Below are 7,704 nucleotides of genomic sequence, written 5' to 3' on the forward strand. Positions count from 1 at the left end.
TAATTTGCCAAAAACATAAACTTTGTAAACCCGTAATGATAGAACCACGTGATGATGAATTTATACAGTTTAAAAATTTTAATCGGGCGGACCGAATTCCTATTGTAATTTATGCCGATTTTGAATGTTTTTTAAAACCAGTTAATAATATTATATCAAATAAAACTAAAAACACACATTTTCATGACCCTATGAATTATGGGTTATATGTTAAAATTGATTATAATATTGTCCCGATTGAGTTAGTAAAAAAATTTAAAATTCCGAGAAAACCAATAATTTATAGAGGTGAAAATGCGGCAAAGCATTTTATGAACACTATTATTAACATTTCCACAAATATCTATTACTTGTATAAAACTAATAAATCGATGATTAAATTAACAAAAGAGGAAGAAACACAATATATTAATTCAACAAAATGTGCACATTGTTTAAGGTTATTTAATAGTGAAACCGTAATGAAAGTTAGAGACCACTCACATTTTACAGGCAAATATTTGAGACCGTTATGTTTAGAGTGTAATTTTTTGGCACAAAATCCTAAATTTGTTCCAGTATATTTCCATAATTTATCCTATGATGGTCATTTTATCGTACGCACTTTAGGTTGCAACGATAATGACATACGCATTATCCCAAATTCAGTGAAAAATATATAATTAGTAAAAAATTTTAAATAATTTTTATGTAAAATTTGTTGACACTTTTATGTTCTTACCTGAATCACTCTCAAATTTAGCCACTAATTTAGGTGAAGATAAAACAAAGTTTCGCGAAATTACAAAACAGTTTACAATAGAAAACATTGATTTAATTATTCGAAAAGGGGTATTTCCATATGAGTATGTAGACTGTAACTCAAAACTTAAAGATACAACATTACCCCTTAGATTTAAATTTTATAATTCATTAACAGACAATCATATTTCTAAAAATGATTATATGCATCCATGTAATGTTTGGGAGAAATTTAAAATAAAAACCCTAGGGGAGTATAGTGATTTATATTTATTAACAGATGTTTTAATACTTGCCGATGTATTTGAAAACTTTAGGGATATTTGTTTGAAAACTTTTAATTTAGACGCTTCTTATTATTTGACTGTACTGGGTTTTGCGTTTGACGCGATGCTTTTTTATACGGGCGTAAAACTTGAGAGATTGAAAGAGTACCCCATGCTTCTCATGATTGAGAACGGAGTGAGGGGTGGGGTATGGCAATCTGTAGGACTATACGCTAGGGCTAATTTACCAGATGTGGACGGAATCATTTACAACGAGAAAAAACCACACGTTTACTTAATATATTTTGATTGTGTTAATCTATATGGTAAATCGATGCTTGCAAGTTTACCACTCAAAGATTTTGAATGTTGTGATGAATTTTCACTAGACGTTACTAAAATAGATGATGATGCACCTATAGGTTATATACTGGAAGTAGATGTGGATTACCCCGAAAAATTACACGATGATCATTGCGATTTGCCTTTTGTACCACAGAATGGTTGCCCCCCTGATACCAAAATTAATAAACTGCTAACAATATCAAATAATAAAAAAAAATATGCCGTTCATTATAGGTCATTAAAGCAGGCAATAAATAATGGATTAAAAGTGGTAAAAATTCACAAAATAATTAAGTTCACACAATCTAAATGGTTGGCCCCCTATGTTGAAAAATGCACAAGTATGAGGGTCTTGGCAAATAATAAGTTTGAAAATACATTTTGGAAATTACTCGTAAATAGTGTTTATGGGAAATGTATGGAGAATCCACGTAAAAGATTAAATATAAAGTTAGTATCCAATGATCGAAAAGCTCACTAACTTATGAGAAAATCTAATTTCATTGACAGGACAATATATACCAATGACCTTATGTCATTACATTTTCAAAAAGAAAAAATTAAATTTGACAAACCAATATACGTGGGATTTTCTATTTTAGATATCTCAAAAACATATATTTATAATTTCCATTATGATATAATGAAAAATAAATATGACAAAAAATTATCATTATTATATACAGATACAGATTCCTTAATATATCGTATTGAAACAAATAATTTTTTTAACGATTTAAAATTTGATTTATTGGATCACTTTGATACTTCAAATTTTCTAATTAATCACTTTTGTTTCAGTAATAAACATAAAAACATCCCTGGGTATTTTAAGGACTAATTAAAAAGTGAGATTATGACCCAGTTTGTAACGCTAAGACCCGAATTATATGCATATACAGTGGTGTCGAATACAAAAAAGCAAAATGTGTTAAAAATATGTTAGGGACAAATATATGACAGTTGACCAATATTTAGATATTTTATCTGAGTTCAGTTCTCAAAATGCAGATGCACAAAAAAATGAAACTAAACAAATTAGTGCATGCTGCGATATTAATCTAATACAGTCAACCAAACATCACGTATATTCCAAAACAGTTAAAAAAATTATATTGAGTGCAAATGACGATAAACGGGTCATATTAAAAGGTGGTATTTGCACACTACCATATGGCCATTATAAATTAAAATAAATAACAATAGTTTTATAAATATTAACACATTGTCTACCATGTTTAATTTTCAAAAATTACCCCACAGCACCAAGAGTGTACACAAGTTCACACACTTCTAAATTTATTCTTTACCATGTGTATGTGTAGTGTGTACACTGGTTACACATTTATGTACAATTTATTATAACTTTACAATACATTATATAGTATTATATTTTGGATGATATTGTAATTATTAAGTATGTGAAATATTGTAATATGCCAGTTCCAAGAACCTAATGATAAAATGTCAATAATTTGTTTTTATTTATTTATAGATTTTTTATTGTTTTTATTACATATTATTTTTACTTCATCTAACTATTTATATTTGAACCAAATGCATAATCTAACATTATTTTGGTCATTTATTATCAACTTATAATTACTTTTTTTTTTAAATATAACCAATGTCATTGTAATCGCCTTGGATTGAGCTTCTTACAATACATTATATAATATTATAATAAATAATCCGATAATATTAATAATAATAATTTATTAAATTAATAAATAAATAAATCCGTCTAAAGAAAGCACATCGGGGTATAATTATAAATAATGACCATTATTACATTTTAAGGTCCTTTCACACACATCCGATCCGAATCCGATCCGGGTCCATTCCGATTTTTATCGTTCCGAGTGTTGTATTCACATACATCCGATCCGATTCAGTTAGGTTAGGTTTTTAGATGTATATTTTCAGTAGCATTCAGTACGCACTCTGAAATCGTAGGCAACGGATGTGAGTTTTTAAACTTTAAGTAAAAATCTGTCAACTCAAGTAAAATGAGTAAATTTAGTGAAGAAGAATTAATTATGATTGCCTTGATTCTTGACGAAGAGGAAGAAATAAATTCGAAAAAAAGAAAAAGGAAACGTACTTTATGGGTACATGATCTATGGAAAAAAAGAGAACAAGAAGGGGAGTTTTTAAATTTATATAATGGACTCGTGGACGATGAACAAAAATTTTATGAATACTTCCGAATGACTCAGTACTCATTCCATATTCTGCTCGGAAAAATAGAAACTAAAATAAAAAAGCAGGAGACTCATGGAGAAAACCTATTTCTGCTAGAGAGAGATTAGCCGTCTGTTTAAGGTAAGTAACATACAAAACTTAATTTACTTTATTGTTGGGCGTAGAAAACTAAATTGTATAATAAAACACAGTATTAATTAGAGAATACATTTTTTTTAATTTTATTGTAGACTTAATAAAAACATAACATTGTAGGTACCTTCCTATTGCTTGAACAAATTATTATATTAAATAAAAAATATAATTTTCATATTAATTTTGCAAGTTTGTTGTTGATGTAAATGTTTGTGATGGAATCTCACCTTGCATTTGGGGAGATAGTGAATGTTCTGTGTATGGAGATTCCGCTGAAAATGACGTAGATTGTCTGTTATATAAGTTATGTGTACCTATATATGGATTTCCTGCGTTTGATGAAGTTGGTGCATTATTGTAAAAAGTATCTGTTTGCTTATATAAGATTTGATTCATTTCAATTTCTTGTACAATGTTAAAAATTCTAGATTTCGCTAAATTTAAGTTATAGGGGTCTAATGTTTTTAATGTAGCACCAATACCTGAAAGAAATGCATCTACAGGATGAACAACATCTTCTGTTTTAGTTTCCATTTCTTTTTTTTCTAACAAGTATTTCATTATGGTCGATGAAGCTGTTTCTGTTTCACGGTATTGTTCTTGGTGATTTTTAGTTCTTTTCGGTCTTTTCCAAATCTCTTGATGCTTTTCTTTATTCACTGGTATGTTTTCAATGTTCACTTGAGTACCTTGTACAGTTTCATCGTCTTCAGAACTTGTACTAATATTACAGGATATATTAGTTATAGTGTCTCTTTCTTGTAAAAATTCTTTCAAAAAGCTCAACTGGTCTTCATATTTTATATTTTTTAATGATTTTAGTTGCTTGACCAGATGATGTTTTATTTCGTTTTAAAGCTTTTCTATACATATCTCTCAAGTTATTCCAACGGTTTTTGCAAGTTGTAACTAAAATTAAACAAAAAGCGGGTAAGTGAGTATCGCTCTGCTGTACATTAGGGGGTGGGGTGGACCTCGGACAAGGGTATAGGTTAAATTTGAATGCAATGATAGGTATCATTGTATACGAAAAACCATTCTGAACGGAGATGATTTGTCAGTCTAGGATATATTATATTTAAATATTGTCATATTATATTCTATTTTGAAACCAATTCAAACATTTAAGTAAAAGTCTCGAGCTCCTACGTTTGGTAATTTTTTTAAAAAATACAAAAATCGAAAATTATTTAGTAGTAAAACGTTATTTTACACGTGTATTTTTGATTTCAAATTAAAATTAAAACTTTAAACACTCGTAAAATTTTTTCAATTAAATAATCCTCAAACTTTCTTATAATTATTCTAAGCTTAATCTATGGACAGCATAGTATTAAATTTTCAATTCTTAGCTTTTGATAGTAAAATATTTATAAATTTTTAACTACCAAATAGTGAAAAATATTCATGATTTTGACGAATTTTTGTCAATATTTTAAATTAAAATACTTCTTCGTGTCTATATTTTTAAAAATTTTAACAGCTATAATAACAACTTATGAAGAACATATATTGTGTAAAACTTTTCAACTTTTTGTCTCAGCTCAATATTTTTATCGGAATTAGGTATTAGAACGAAAACAAGAAAAAATTAAAATTTGAAAATTTTTATAGCTGCAAAATAGAATAAAAATATTTTGATTTATTTTATTTATCTACTATTTTCAGTTATTCAATAATTTGTATTTGGTAAATTATCTACTTAATACAATAAATATGAAGAATTTTTTATTAAATTATTAAGCTTTTTTAGACAGTGAAATTTTTTTTAATCAACACAAGGTATAAATAGATGGTAGAGATAACAGATAAAAAACTAAATAATAATATAAAAAATTTGCTCTGCTTAAAATCTAACAAAACTTTTAAAATTTCATAAGTATAGTATATAGTATATACATACACTATCTCTAAACCACTTTCTATTGTTTTTAATATAGATTATAGGTATATAATATAATATATATTATATTTAAATATACCAATATATTTTTTTAATAACAGGTACTTAGCAACCGGAGATTTAATGAAAACTATTTCGTTCAGCTATCGTTTAGGACTTTCTACTGTGTACCAAATCATTATAGAAGTATGTTATGCAATTATTGAAATTATTATGCCAGAAGTTATGCCTGTCCCAACTGAACAAAAATGGAAAGAAATCGCGTCTGAGTTTTGGACTTGCTGGAATTTTCGCAATTGTTTAGGTGCCATCGATGGCAAACATGTTACAATCCAAGCTCCTCCAAATAGTGGTACACAATATTTCTGTTATAAAAAAACATTTTCTATTGTTTTGTTAGCATTAGTTGATGCTCATTATAATTTCATAGCTGTAGATGTGGGAAGTTTTGGTAAAAACAGTGATGGAGGCATCATGGCTCATTCAAAATTAGGGAAAGCTCTTGATCAAAATAAACTGAATGTACCACTAAAAGAAGCGTTACCAGGAACTACAAATGATGTACCATACGTTATCATAGGCGATGAAGCCTTCCCATTAAAAACGTATTTACTAAGACCATACCCCGGAAAACAACTAAATTGTAATGAAAAAAGAGTATATAACTATCGCCTCTGCCAGGCAAGACGAGTTGTAGAAAATGCATTTGGGCTGTTATCACAAAAGTTTAGAATATATAATAGACGAATGCAAGCTAAACCAGAAAATGCTGATGTAATTATATTATCAACATGTGTACTTCATAATTTTATAAAAAAACATGCGGGAAGTTAACTTATGTTCGTGATAATACACAAACGAGTGAGAACCATTCAACTCCTATAAATTTGACAAACATTTCAGTACAAGGTGGAAATGCAACACGAGAAGCGTTTGATATTAGGGAAACATACAAACAATTTTTTAACTCCCCATGTGGTTCTATTCCGTGGCAAAATAATGTTTAATACTTGTCAACTTAAAATACTTATATTTTATAATATTTAATACCTATATACGTATTATATCTTAATTTTAGTTGTATAAGTATATATATATTATGTTTTATAACTAAAACAATTTTATTTATAATTCATTATTATTAATTATTATTATATTATAACATTATTAATTAATTATTATTATTATTTAATTTTCAATCATTAAAATATAAAATCAAGTTAAACTTTCATTCTTTAAACTTAAAATATGTATGATAGGTATTACATTCAAATATATTATCTTACCTGTTTGATGTAATTCGTCTGCAATTTCTTTCCATACCTTTTCTTTCCATGTAATATCACTATAATATGGACTACTTAAATCATATAGTTCAATATGTGCTTTGACGAGCTCAATTAATTTTTCGCTGTCCATCGTGACAGATAGATCTCCTCAGATGCGTGGGATAAAAATGATGACAATTTTTCATTTGCGTGTCGTAAAAAGGAAATGCGATCGGACGCTGGTTCAGACATGACCGATCCGGCACCGTTCCGTTCCCAAACTTGTCCGAATTCGGACAGAAAATCGGTCAGTGACAATATTTTTTTGATCGGAGAGAGCTCGGAAAGCTCGGAACGGACTCGGATCGGATGTATGTGAATACATCCATTTAAAAACAAGATTTCCATATTTCTGATTAAACGGATGACCTGACGGAACGGACCCGGATCGGATTCGGATCGGATGTGTGTGAAAGGACCTTTAACACACCTTCACGGGCCAACAAATTCCACGATTGCAATTTTTCTATTACACTTAATGAGACGGGGCCATTGGTTTTATGTTCAAATATTATCATACAACTCAATAAAATTAACAAATGACATTTTAAAATATGTTGTCGTAACTGTAACAAAAACTGTAGTATGATGGAGTACGCATGTACTCACTAACATAGTAATCGTCAAACAGTAATATTTAATACGAAAATAAAACACTATCAGTTTTATTACCTTTTGAAAGTCGTTAATTATAATAATCTTAATAAAACAAAATAAAATAACATAATTAATAATAGGCGACAATCCAATACGAAAACGTAGGAAAGCAAAGTATACAGCG

The 7,704-nt window shown here is 28.5% G+C and overlaps 1 pseudogene; it reads right to left on the bottom strand.

Moving 5' to 3' along the window:
- Positions 1–3,789: 3,789 nt before the first annotated feature.
- LOC126555539 (uncharacterized) lies at positions 3,790–7,014 on the bottom strand (annotated as a pseudogene).
- Positions 7,015–7,704: the final 690 nt, after the last annotated feature.

This window comes from Aphis gossypii, unplaced genomic scaffold (genome assembly GCF_020184175.1).
Source record: "Aphis gossypii isolate Hap1 unplaced genomic scaffold, ASM2018417v2 Contig00900, whole genome shotgun sequence".
Lineage (NCBI taxonomy): Eukaryota > Metazoa > Arthropoda > Insecta > Hemiptera > Aphididae > Aphis > Aphis gossypii.